Here is a 14124-nt window from a genome sequence, read left to right on the forward strand (position 1 = left end):
CTTCCAGAGGACAATCGAAGCTGTACTGCAAGGGATTCCACTTGTTTCCATCTATCTGGATGACATTCTGGTGAAGGGAAGAACCGGCCAGGAGCATCTGAGCACTCTGAGAGAGGTACTACAGTGATTGGAGAGGGCAGGGTTCCGGCTGAAGAGGAGTAAGTGCACTTTCCTGGGGAATGAGGCAGTGTTCCTGGGACACAGAATGGATGCCACCTGGCTCCATCCACTCAAGGAGAAGGTACAAGCGCTGCAGGACGCCCCTGCTCCTACAAATGTGGCTGAGTTAAAAGCTTACCTGGGACTGCTGAACTATTATAAGAGATTTTTACCAAACTTGTCAACTGTGCTAGCACCTCTTCACAAACTACTGTGCAAGGAGACACAGTGGCAGTGGAGAGAGGAGCAGGGGGTTTCATTTGTACAGTCCAAGCAACTGATGCTGTCGTCGGATGTGCTGGTTCACTACAATGCAGAGAAAGACATTATTCTCTCTTGTGATGCTTCACCTTAAGAGGTGGGGGCAGTTCTTTCACACTGCATGGAAGATGGAACTGAAAGACCAATAGGGTTTATGTCCCAAACTCTAACAGCAGCGGAAATTTTTTTTCCCAGTTAGACAAAGAGGGGTTAGCAGTCATGATTGGGTTACAGAGGTTCCACAAGTACATATATGGCAGGAAGTTCACCATATGCACCAAACATAAACCTCTTCTCTCTCTTTTCAATGAAATTAAAGCAGTTCCACAGATGGTGTCACCCCGGATCCAGAGGTGGGCAGTGACGCTGAGGGCATATGAGTATGTCATCGTCTACAAGGCAGGCAAGTACCATGGGAACGCAGATGCCTTGAGCCATCTTCCACTGCCAGGCACACCTACCCATGCAGCTCCAGAGGACAGAGTTTTGATGTTGGAGGACACTGACACGGCACTTGTGACTGCAGAGCAAGGAAGTACATGGACAGGTAAAGATCCAGTACTGTCTAGAGTTCGAGAATATGTGGTGAGGGGATGGCCACAGCATCTGGAAGGGGCTGACTTCACACCCTACAGTGTCAGGAAAACAGAGCTGAGTGAGCAGCATGGTTGCGTGTTGTGGGGAGCGCAAGTGATTATTCCACGGCCAGCACGACAGTCTATTCGAGAGCAACTACATCAGTGTCATCCTGGGGTCTCGCATATGAAAGCCTAGGCTACGAGTTACTTGTGGTGGCCAAAGCTAGATGAGGAGATAAAAAATCTAGTCTAGACATGCAGCACTTGTCGAGAACACCGGAAGGCACCAGCAGCGGCTCCTCTCCACCCCTGGGAGTGGCTGGATAAACCATGGAGAAGATTGCACTTAGATTATGCGAGTCCATTCATGGGGAAGATGTTCCTCATAATCATTGATGCACATTCCAAGTGGATGGATGTTTATCCTGTAAATTCCCCTTCTGCCACTACTACTATAGACTGCCTGCATTGGAGCTGCGGTAATCAAGGGCTACCGGAGATCGTGGTGAGTGACAATGCCACTTGTTTTGTGAGTACAGAGACAAAATAGTTCTTGGGAAAAAATGACATAGTGCAGGTGACCTCTGCTCCATATCATCCATCCTCGAATGGACTTGTGGAGAGAGCCATACAAACATTTAAGGAGCTGATGAAAAAAAGTGCAAAAGGGAGTTTAGCAGCCAAAGTGTCACGGGTTCTGTTCAGCTACAGAATAACACCTCAATCCACCACAGGACTCTCTCCTGCTGAGATGTTATTAGGTCGTAGACTACGCTCCACTCTTGACCTTGTCTACCCAGACCTAAAAAGGAAAATGGAAAACAGACAAAACAAACAAAAAGAGAACCATGACAAAAGAACAAAGAGCCGAAGTTTTGGAGAAGGAGATGCGATCCTTACCAGGAATTTCAGTTATGGACCAAAGTGGATTCCTGGCTTCATAGACTCAATGACAGGTCCAGTATCATACAAGGTTTTGTTGGGAGATGGTAGATATGCAGATATGTAGATCAGATACTTCCCAGACAAGGGGAAATTGAAATGAAGGTTCCAGATGCAACGACTGAAGACAGGGTTGCCCCCAGTTATCCAAGTGCATCTGTGGTGCCACCACCAGGGACAGAGATAATTCCACAGGAACCTAGCCATCAAGAGGAAACCATTGTTGCAGAGTCAGATACTCTGAGCACTGCTCAGGAGCAGCTGGTGGCTTCACCACAAACAAGCAGGGACTTTACTGTTAGATGTTCACAAAGGGCTCACAAGCCACCAGAGAGATTGATACTGAACTGTTAGATTCGTCAAGTATGGAACGTGATGAATGGAGACTCCTTATGTGACCCTCAGGAATGGTTGTTTGTTAAGAAATTCATACTGAAATGTTAAGGGGGGAGGGATATAGTAATCTGGGATGTTATGATTAAAGTTATCCACCAGGTGGTGCTGTAGCCAATGCTGCTACTAAGGTCAGAGGTTTGCTTCCTGTTAGGTCAGCACAAGGTGGAATGCCAGGATGCTGATGCAGGCTGTCTGTAAACGTGTTTCCCAGTTGTTAATAAAGTACTTGTGTTAATTCTACGATATTGTCTGTTTGAGTCCTTGTTCCATTTAATGGATTTTTCACAGAAAGCAAAACTGTACACAGTAATCCAGGTGTGGCCTCACCAGTACCCTGTATAACTGAAGCAAGACTTCCCTGCTTTTATACTCCATCCCCCTTGCAATAAAAGCCAAGATTCCATTGGCCTTCCTGATCACCTGCTGTACCTGCATACGAACCTTCTGTGTTTCATGCACCAGGACCCCCAGACCCCTTTGTACTGCAGCACTTTGCACTTTCTCTCCATTTAGATATTAACTTGCTCTTTGATTTTTTCTGCCAAAGTGCATAACCTCACACTTTCCAACATTATATTCCATCTGCCAAATTTCTGCCCACTCACTTAGCCTGTCTATGTCCTTTTGCAGGTTTTTTATGTCCTCCTCACTCACTGCTTTCCCTCCCATCTTTGTATCGTCGGCAAACTTGGATATGTTGCACTTGGTCCCCTCCTCCAAATCGTTAATATAGATTGTAAAGATTCCAGTTCTCACTGTCGGTGCCCGCTCTATCCTGAGGCTACTTCCGATTGGTTGCTTGATTGGAATCCCATTTCCTTAACAGAACTAACTATTGGCCTCTATTGATCAATTCTAAAATAAAGTTTGAAACATTCCACCAAATTTAAAATTAAAGACTTTTATTTATAATTATAAAATTCATCTGAGACAGACATTAATTTGGAGCAGTTATACTATTGTTCTGATAATTTCCTCACCAGATTGAAACGGGGACCCTTGGGTCAGAGCGATCATAACATGATCGATTTCTCACTCGAAATGGAGAGCGAAGAAATTGACTCAGAGACTAAGGTCCTGAATTTAAACAAGGGGAATTATGATGCCATGAGACGGGAACTGAGTAGGTCTGATTGGACAACGTTCCTGAGAGGACTGGAGGTAGATAAACAATGGCAAACATTTAAAGATAGAATGACAAAATTGCAAAAATTGTTTATACCAATCTGGCATAAAAGGAAATCTAAAAAGGTGACTCAACCGTGGATAACAGGGGAAATTAGAGACAGCATAAAATCCAAAGATAGGGCGTATAAAATAGCCAAAAAAAGCGCCAGAGCGGAAGATTGGGAACAGTTTAAGATAGAGCAAAGGAGGGCAAAGGGCATGATCAAGAGGGGCAAAATAGCTTACGAAAACAAGCTGGCGGAAAATATAAAAACTAACTCCAAAAGCTTTTATAAATATATCAAAAGGAAAAGACTGGTGAAAACCAAAGTTGGTCCATTGCAGTCAGATACGGGGGAATATATAATGGGAAATAAGGAAATGGCAGATCAACTAAATGCATACTTTGGGTCAGTCTTTACGAAGGAAGACACAAAAAACCTCCCTGGGATATCGGGAAAAATAGGGACATTGGCAAAGGAGGAACTGACGCAAATCAATATCTCTAAGGATATGGTGTTAAGGAAGCTAAAGGGATTGAAGGTGGACAAATCCCCAGGGCCTGATAACATGCATCCTAGGGTACTGAAGGAGGTGGCCCTAGAGATAGCGGATGCACTAAGGATGATTTTTCAGAATTCATTAGACTCGGGAACAGTGCCGATGGATTGGAGGGTAGCTAACGTTACCCCACTATTCAAAAAGGGGGGTAGGGAAAAAGCAGGTAATTACAGACCTGTAAGCCTTACATCAGTTGTGGGCAAAATGCTGGAGTCCATCATTAAGGATGAAATAGCGGAGCACTTAGCAAATGGGGACAGGATAGGACAGAGTCAACATGGATTTACAAAGGGTAAATCGTGCTTGACTAATCTATTGGAATTTTTTGAGGGAGTAACTGGTAGAATAGATGGGGGAGAGGCAGTAGATGTGGTGTACCTGGACTTCCAAAAGGCCTTCGATAAGGTCCCACATAAAAGATTAGCATGGAAAATTGAGGCTCATGGGATAAAGGGGAAAGTTTTGGCGTGGATAGGGAACTGGCTGTCAGATAGAAAACAGAGAGTTGGAATAAACGGCTCATTTTCTGAATGGCAGGCAGTAACAAGTGGGGTACCACAGGGATCTGTCCTGGGCCCCCAGCTGTTCACAATTTACATTAATGACCTGGATCAGGGAGTCGGATGCAGCATTTCCAAATTTGCAGACGACACTAAACTAGGAGGGGGGGTGGGCTCAGAGGAAGAGACCAGGAAGCTCCAGAGCGATTTGGACAGACTGGGCGATTGGGCGGATAAATGGCAGATGCACTATAATGTGGACAAGTGCGAAGTTATCCACCTTGGGTGCAGGAACGGGAGGGCAAATTATTATTTAAATGGCAATAGATTGGGAGAGGGGGAAGTACAGAGAGACCTGGGTGTTCTTGTACACCAGTCACTGAAGGCGAGCATGCAGGCGCAACAGGCGGTCAAGAAGGCAAACGGTATGCTGGCCTTCATAGCAAAAGGGTTAGAATACAGGAACAGGGATACCTTGCTGCAGCTGTACAGGGCACTGGTGAGACCACACCTCGAGTACTGTGTACAGTTTTGGTCGCCTCATCTGAGGAAGGATGTTTTTGCCATGGAGGGGGTGCAGCGGCGATTCACCAGGCTGATACCAGGAATGGCGGGAATGACCTATGAGGAGAGACTATGTAGTTTAGGGATGTACACACTGGAGTTTAGAAGATTGAGAGGGGACCTCATAGAAGTGTATAAAATTCTGACAGGTCTAGACAGACTGGATGCAGAAGGAATGTTTCCCTTGGCGGGTGAAAACAGAACTAGAGGACATAATTTAAGGATAAGGGCTAAACCATTTAGGACAGAGATGAGGGGGAATTTCTTCACTCAGAGAGTGGTGAACCTGTGGAACTCATTGCCACAGAGGGCAGTGTACGCCAGCTCATTAAATATATTTAAGAGGGAATTAGATATATTTCTACGGGCAAAAGGGGTTAAGGGTTACGGAGAGAAGGCGGGGACGGGATACTGAATTAAAGGATTAGCCATGATCTCATTAAATGGCGGAGCAGGCACGAAGGGCCGAATGGCCTACTCCTGCTCCTATCTTCTATGTATCTATGTATCTATGAAAGGACGTTAGCTGGATTGAATAAACTGGCGAAATCAGTGCAGTAAACTGGCGGCTCCTTCAGAGAGGCTGTGGGTGGCTCGTAAAGGAGCCGTTGTGATTTCTATATTTCTGTCAGTAAATTGTAGTGTTTTACTTGGAGCTGAGGTATTTGGTCACCCCGTGCTTGGCCAGCTCCCCGGACAGCACCAGACTCACGGCGGTCTGGATGAGTGGACACAATCCGCACTTTCCAAACTATTAAAGGTCTCTGCCATCTAGTGACAGACGGTGAGTGCTGCAACAAGAGACAATAATTCAGCAGAAACCATTTTAATTTGGAGAGAAAATACTTCAGCACCGTGTTTATGCTCAGCTTAAATCCATTGCCAAATAGTTTATTGGTCCAGCTGAAAACTCCAAACAACCATTAAAAGCAGATGGACGCGCTCACCCGATTCCGGTGTGAACAGTGTGGTTGATCATTGATTGTGGGATAGATACTGTATCTGTCACTCTGGCTCTTGGTGCCAATGTGAGAGTCACTGCTGAATATGGGATACTATATCTGTCACTCTCTTGTGCAGTGTGGCAGTGGGATTGACAAAAGTGCCTATGATAGACAACGTCACTGCCTGTATTGTCAGTGGCAGATTGGCTGGTGAAAAACGGTCGATACTGTATCTGACACTGTCTAGTACAATGTGACATTTTTAATTCTCTGGTGAGGCTACACTAGAAACGTTATCTGTCACTCACTGGTACTGTATCAGTGTGGGATTGACAGGTGAATATAGGAAAAGCACAAGCGCTCACTCACTGGTACTGCATGTGAGTGAGGGAGTGTTCGTTCATACAGGATAGCAATTGTATCAGTCACTCTGTCTGTGTGGCAGCGTCTGATTGTCAGGTGAGTGGTGGATAGATAACTTAATGGGCAAATCTGTGAATTTCAAAGTAGAATTTAAGATTTAACATGTTAAATTAGATCTGAGATAATTGTGAGCCATAGAACAGAACAGGAACCAGCCCTTTCCTGGAAACTGTGGGTGGCTCTGAAAAGAGCCTTTGGGTTATCAGATTGAATCTTGTCCGCTTTACTTGCTCTTGGAGCTGGCAGTGCTGGTTTTCTTGGGCAGCAGCACCGCCTGGATATTAGGCAGCACCCCGCCCTGAGCGATGGTCACCCCTCCCAACAGCCTGTTGAGCTCCTCGTCGTTGCGGACGGCCAGCTGCAAGTGTCTGGGGATGATGCGGGTCTTCTTGTTGTCGCGGGCCGCGTTGCCGGCCAGCTCCAGGATTTCAGCGGTCAGATACTCGAGCACAGCAGCCATGTAGACCGGGGCTCCGGCACCCACACGCTCAGCGTAGTTGCCCTTTCGGAGGAGCCTGTGAACCCGGCCCACAGGGAACTGCAGTCCGGCCCGGGATGATCGAGACTTAGCCTTGGCCCGAGCTTTACCGCCGGTTTTACCTCTGCCAGACATTTTCACAATCAACACGTTCAGAGAAAGAATGAAAGTCTCCGCCCACATCGGCCCTTCTTATACCTTCTGGAGGAATGCAGAGAGCGTACTTGTGATTGGTCTCTCTGTGATGAATTTCATTGGTGTTTTCCGGTGACCAATCACAGTCTGGTTTTCCCACCAATGATAAGTGTGTGGAAATAACTGTCCCCAACAGTCAGACCGCCAACCATTTTTAAAATTCGAAAAGTCCGCCAATTATTTTCCTAAACGAGCGAATTAAGTTAATAAATATACCATTAGCCAAAGTTTTCACCATGTTTTTAAAAATTCATTTTATCTTATGTCATCTCTCCCTTGCAAATTCCAGGCTGTTACAATCAGGATTAATTTCGGGTTGAATATCGCACTTTCACGGGCGAGATTAATTCCCCATTGATTCTGTAACGGGACACATTCCAGCTCAAATTTTGTAAAAGTGAGGATTCACAGATTATCGATCGATCCTTTGCACAGGCGCTGCTGCGGGAGTGAAACCAGAACTAGGAGCCCTGCTGTGAGAAGAGAAGAGGGACAGAGTGTTCAAACTGACCGCGTTCTGGTCTCTACGAAACCCCATTCTGGGTTGTTACACTGCAGGAATTCTCGGGTTAATAAAATGATTGACCACAACTGGCATTGAAAAAAAATGAAAATGTTTTTACAGAGATTGAGGTGAATGAAATCCGATTCTCATCTCGAAAACAAGCTTTTAATTCGTCGGAAGGCGCTGCAAGTGAACGGATCTGAGATCAAAGGGAAAGAGCGATCAGGGACCGTGTTTGTAGTTTACGGGACGGGAAATACAACAGCGACACTAAGGTCGATCCGGCCAGTGAAACTGCTTATCTGAAGATTCAAAACTAAATCTACAGCTGGAACATCAAACGTTCTCAAACACATTCCTTAAGGAAATAATTACAGTAAATTGAGCCTAAAGGGAGATGAGTTTTAGCTCTTTCAGAGAGATTGTGGGTTGCTCTTTTAAGTTGTGTTTGGAGTTTCTTCTTTCAGGACAGCGTGGAGTTTTACTTGGAGCTGGTGTATTTGGTCACCGCCTTTGTCCCTTCCGACACGGCGTGCTTGGCCAGCTCCCCGGGCAGCAGCAGGCGCACGGCGGTCTGGATCTCCCGGGAGCTGATGGTGTGCCGCTTGTTGTAATGGGCCAGGCGGGAAGCCTCACCCGCGATGTGCTCGAAAATATCGTTCACAAACGAGTTCATGATGCTCACGGCCTTTGAGGCGATGCCGGTGTCGGGGTGAACCTGCTTCATCACTTTGTAGATGTAGATGGAGTAACTCTCCTTCCTCGACTTTCTGCGCCTCTTGCCACCCTTAGGAGGCGCTTTCTTCTGGATTTTCTTGGCGCCCTTCTTGGCAGCGGATTTCTTATCGTCAACCATCGTCTCAGTCAGTATCAGGAAACAATTGAAGTAAACGCTGCTCCGAGCAGCCCCACAGTCCGTCCCACAGAGCTTTGCTAATGAGGGATGGATGCAGGCAAGGATTGTGATTGGTTTATTGGCAACGTTGTCAATTTCCTTTGTTCTCTGCGATTGGCTTCTTTACGCATCCAGTCAGATTCTGCGTTCACCACAATCTCAAAACTGGAATGCCGGCAAGAATTAAAACCCCTTCCATATTTATACTGTCAGCAAGTCCCGTTTCTATTCAGCTCCCTCAGACATGTTCAACGACGGCCGGTATTACGTTGAAGGTTATTTGTGGTTTTTTTGCCTCTGCATATATATATGTGTCTGTAAATTTCTAAAAGTTCATCAGACAGTGACCGGGATATAAGCGAGTCATCTCATGTGTCTGCCTCAATGCCTTGTGTACAGGATCAATCCCCAGTCCCTCTATCCCCCAGCCCTGCCTGTTATATCTGGATCGATGCTGAACCTCTAAGTTTTCGGTCTATTGAAACCGACTTCAAGGCATGTGTGGTGAACAGAATGTCACATTATTTCTGCGAATAATACTATATTCTAAAAGCAGGCTAGGATCGACACAGCCAAACTGTGACACGTTCCTCCCTAAATCTCGGTAACAGAGAGTGCGTGGACCGCCTGGCTCAGAGTACGAACATTCAGACTGATACAGTCTCTCTGTCTCTCTCTCTCTGGTTGCTGTCCCTGGGTGTTGAGAATGGAATGCACAGGACACCAGTTGCTCTGTTCTGTTCCACATTATCGGAGGGGAGAGAGACAGAGAGAGGCTAGAGGGGCGATGATCAATTCATTTCTACTTTCATATAAATCAAACATTTTTCTGCCGGTGAACAATATACCTTCAAACCAGATATGAGTGAACACAGCCACAGCTGTGATTGGCTCCTGCCCCTGAATCTGGGGAACAGACACTGTGAGGAGCGCCGGCCTCAGAGTGTTTAACACTGACTGAGCTGGGAAACTGCAACTAACCCCGAGAATCGGCAGCACAGGCCGAGCGGAGAGGAAAACCTGTCCTGTGAACTGTAAATCTGGGAACAGATTGTGCTGTGAATGAGCAGAGTGAACATTGTGTCAGCGAGAGTGTGTTAAAGGGACGGGCGGGTTAGACTAATGTCACTGTGTTTGTGTGTCCGCTCTCATCGCCTGATTTCAGAGACCCTCGTCTGTAAAATTCAAAGATTTCCCTGTCATAGGATCGCCCTGCCCCCCTGCTCAGCCCTGAAGTGGGAAATAAACGTGAAGCTTTATTTGATTCAAAATTTCAGTCAAAAAACAGAGAACATGTCGGCGATGGGGTGAGCGAGCGCGATCAGTGCAGCAATGAAGCGGCTATAAATGGAAATTGCTGCCTTTAATTCTGATGAAATATTCTCGGCAGCAAACATCCCGGTCTTTGAGACAGAAAGAGGCCAGTCTGGGAATGTGGAGTGCCCGAGTTTAATTGGAATCGGAGAGTTAATGAGGAGAGAGAAACACAGAGAGGCTGGAGGGGCCGTGAGCTGACAGCAGGATGTCTCCGCCCCGTCCGCTCGCTGCCTTTAAGTTGCTCTGTGTCGCCGCCTCTCGTTTCATTCCTGACCCAGCTCTGACTGTCAGAGAGATTTTCTGCAGAGTCACGGACATGTCTGAGACTGCAGCCGCCGAAACGGCTCCTCCTGCCGCCGCCGCTCAAACCAAGTCTCCCAGCAAGAAGAAGAAGGCGGCTCCCCGCTCCAAGCCAGCCGGTCCCACGTTGGGCGAGCAGATCCTCAAGGTTGTGGCGAGTGGCAGCGATCGCAAGGGGATGTCGCTGGTCGCGATAAAGAAGGCTCTGGCTGCCAACGGCGTCGATGTGCTGAAGTTAAGTTCCCAGATCAGGTTAATTATCAAGAGGAAAGTGGAAAACGGCTCCCTGGAGCAGACCAAGGGCACGGGCGCCTCGGGTTCCTTCAGGCTCGCTAAGAAGGAATCCCAGCGGAAAGAGGGAGAGAAGGTGAAGAAACCGGCAACCAAGAAATCTCCAGCCAGGAAACCAACAGCCAAGAAATCTCCATCCAAGAAACCAGCAGCCAAGAAATCTCCAGCCAGGAAATCGCCAGCCAAGAAATCTCCAGCCAAGAAACCAGCAGCCAAGAAAACGAGCACCAAGAAGGCAGCAACGTCACAAAAGACAGCGAAAGCGGCGGCTGGGAAGAAGGCGGCGGTGAAGAAGCCCAAGAGCCCCAAGAAGGCCACAGGCGGAATGGTGAAGGCGGCCAAGAAGTTGGAAAAACCGAAGGCCAAGCCCAAATCAGCAAAGTCTCCCAAAGCAGCGAGCAAAAGAAAGTAAAAAGGACAACTTGTAAACATCTGAACCCAAAGGCTCTTTTCAGAGCCACCACGTCTTTCCAAAAAGAGCTGATCGCGGAATCAGATGATCCATGTCCCGGGGCTGGGCTCAGATTCCAGATTGAAATCATTTCAAATGAAACCCGGCTCCCTGGTGACTCGCTGACATTCGCTGCACCCACCCCTCCCCCACAGAGAGAATGGGATGTCCGGGCCGGGCCTCACTCTAACTGGGGGGTGTTCGGCTCCAGTCTCAGTTCAGGGTCATTTTCAGTTCACAGGTTCAGGGTGAGAGTCTCTGTGAGACTCTGACACTGGCGGAGATACCCTGCGTCACAACTCGTACCCCAACACATGAGATTCTCCAAATCAGCTGGAATAAGGTGTTTGTAAACTGCTGAACCCGTCTGTGTGGGGAAGTGTGGGGAGATGGAATAAGGTCAGAGATTGACATGGAAGGAGACGGGTCGACTTCTGATTGAAGGGACTGTAAATAGGCGGGAATATTACTGATTGTTAATTGTAACAGGACCTTATTTAAAAGATTCTGGTTTCAGGAAACCCTTGAATATGAAGTCCGAGTCTGTAAGGGTTTGTGCGGAGCGCTGTGTTTCTGTTCTACGGTCGAGAAACGGTTTGAAATTGGCGGGTACAGAAAGCTGGAGGTGGAGCTGGAAGATCAGAGGCCGCTCTCTGCTCTGTCTGTCACTCTTGAAATTGTCTCCTCCCCTCCCCGCCTCTCTCACTCTGCGCTTTCTCAGTCAGGTCGGAGTCGGCTGTATATAAGAGCAGCCAGAAACAGTTCGTTTCTCATTCAGCAGAAGTTTGACTGAAGAATCATCATGACTGGACGAGGCAAAGGAGGCAAAGGACTGGGCAAAGGCGGAGCCAAGCGCCACCGTAAAGTACTCCGTGACAACATCCAGGGCATCACCAAACCAGCCATCCGCCGCCTGGCTCGCCGTGGCGGTGTCAAGCGGATCTCGGGCCTGATCTACGAGGAGACCCGTGGGGTGCTGAAAGTTTTCCTGGAGAATGTGATCAGGGATGCGGTCACCTACACTGAGCACGCCAAGCGCAAGACGGTCACTGCCATGGATGTGGTGTACGCTCTGAAACGGCAGGGCCGCACTCTCTATGGATTCGGCGGCTGAACAACTCGACCCTTTCAACCAAACTCAACACAAAGGCTCTTTTAAGAGCCACACACAGCCTCACAGAGAGAGCAGTGACCTGGGAACGGGACCTGGGGTAGATTGTTCTCAAAAATAGATTGTGGTCAGAAATATTATTAACAGATATGTGATGTGTTCTGTAATCTTTGAATTTCGCTTTCGGTTGCACCAGGTTTATGGAGTTATTTCCTCAGACGGAACATTCCCTCTCCGTGTAAAGCCACATCGCGTCTACACATTTCTCCATTGTGCAGTTTTACTGTAATGATTATAATTTAATAATTAGTTGGCTGGTCGGACATGAGCCGTTGAGTGGGTTACTGAAAAGAGTCCAACTTGTGAATTTGCAGCCAGACGGTGGTGTCCGGCCCTGATACTGACAGGGTTTGTGAAATTGTGAAATTTCAGTTCAGTCATTCGGGGACCTGAAATTACCGCAGTTTGAGCCGCTCTAACCCGACCTTACTTCTGATTGGGGGTCCGCTCCACAATCCCATTTCGTAACCAATCACAGAGCCACAGATTAGAAAGTAAGCACATCATTGGTTGACATTGTCGGCCTGTCGAAATGTTTGAATTTGTTTTGATTTAGAAAAAGCCCGCCAATTCCAGTGCCGGAAAGAAGCGAATTAATCTCAAGTCTAGTTTCAATGGAATGATTTTAAAATCTCCGTCATTTTGTTCTGTTATTCTGCGTTCACCGTCAGTAATTCCTGGCGCTGTTCTACGAACAGGTTTAATTTGTCAGCCTCTTATCTGTAACCGGCGCCAATAAGTCTCCATTCAGCAATCTAAAATGTGCCGAGTATCAGATCGCTGACTGCACAGTTACCCAATGACAGATTATTGGCCAAGGCCTTCTCACAGGCTCCACAGGGACAGAGAGAAGCGACTGAATTCTGATCCTCTCCCCTGAAAGCGGCGGCTAACGTCACAATGGGACGGGCGGAGGGAAATTCTGAATGGGCTGGAGAGGAGAGGGAGAGGAATCGAGTGGAAGAGCGGGAGATTGGCGCGGGGCCCTTTCCCCGCTCCTGTCAGCATCAACAGCCCAGAGTGCGGGCAATGGGAAGGGCCCTAAAGCACCAAGCCCAGGAAGGTACACTTAAAACCTTCAATGATTCTGGTAATGATCCTTTCAATATGTGCAGAATAAAATCGATTTGTCTCAAAACGGTTATTTCCTGCACTAAAATTGGCGATCTTTTTGAAATGGCCAATTAATCACAACTCGGCCAATCGGGGCATGAGTTTCCAGCGTTTCATTGATTGGTCAGAGTTGGTCTCCAGCCAGTCAGTGCTCGGGGCGGTCCCTCACTGAGACTAACAAGGCGGACACACAGCAGACTCCGCATTAACAGTCCCTGTGATCCAGATTGTGTTGAGATCGGTTCAGAAAATGGCCAGGACCAAGCAGACAGCGCGCAAATCGACCGGAGGGAAAGCTCCTCGCAAACAGCTGGCGACCAAAGCGGCTCGGAAGAGCGCTCCAGCCACGGGCGGAGTGAAGAAACCCCATCGCTACAGACCCGGCACTGTGGCTCTGAGGGAGATCCGCCGCTACCAGAAATCCACCGAGCTGCTGATCCGCAAACTGCCCTTCCAGCGCCTGGTGCGGGAGATCGCTCAGGACTTCAAGACCGACCTGCGCTTCCAGAGCTCGGCCGTCATGGCCCTGCAGGAGGCCAGCGAGGCTTACCTGGTGGGGCTCTTTGAGGACACCAACCTGTGCGCCATCCACGCCAAGCGAGTCACCATCATGCCCAAAGACATCCAGCTGGCCCGCCGCATCCGCGGGGAGCGCGCCTAAACTCACCCTGCCCGGCCCCGGACTTTAGCACCAAACACAACAACGGCTCTTTTAAGAGCCACCAAATCAGCAAAGAAAAGAGCTGCGATCGCCCCAAGGCAAATTGGACTGTGCACACACCGTGCTGCTCTTGCAGTGTTAATGTAATTGGGATTTATAAAGTGGGGGCAGTGAATGTCTGGGTATTGTCTAGGTTTAAATGTTAGCGATCTGTCCAGTAAACTGACTGCACCCGCCCAGTAGGAAACTATA

The sequence above is a fragment of the Somniosus microcephalus genome, unplaced genomic scaffold, assembly GCF_052327205.1.
Source record: "Somniosus microcephalus isolate GS21.2 unplaced genomic scaffold, FLI_Smic_1.0 unresolved_chr5, whole genome shotgun sequence".
NCBI lineage: Eukaryota > Metazoa > Chordata > Chondrichthyes > Squaliformes > Somniosidae > Somniosus > Somniosus microcephalus.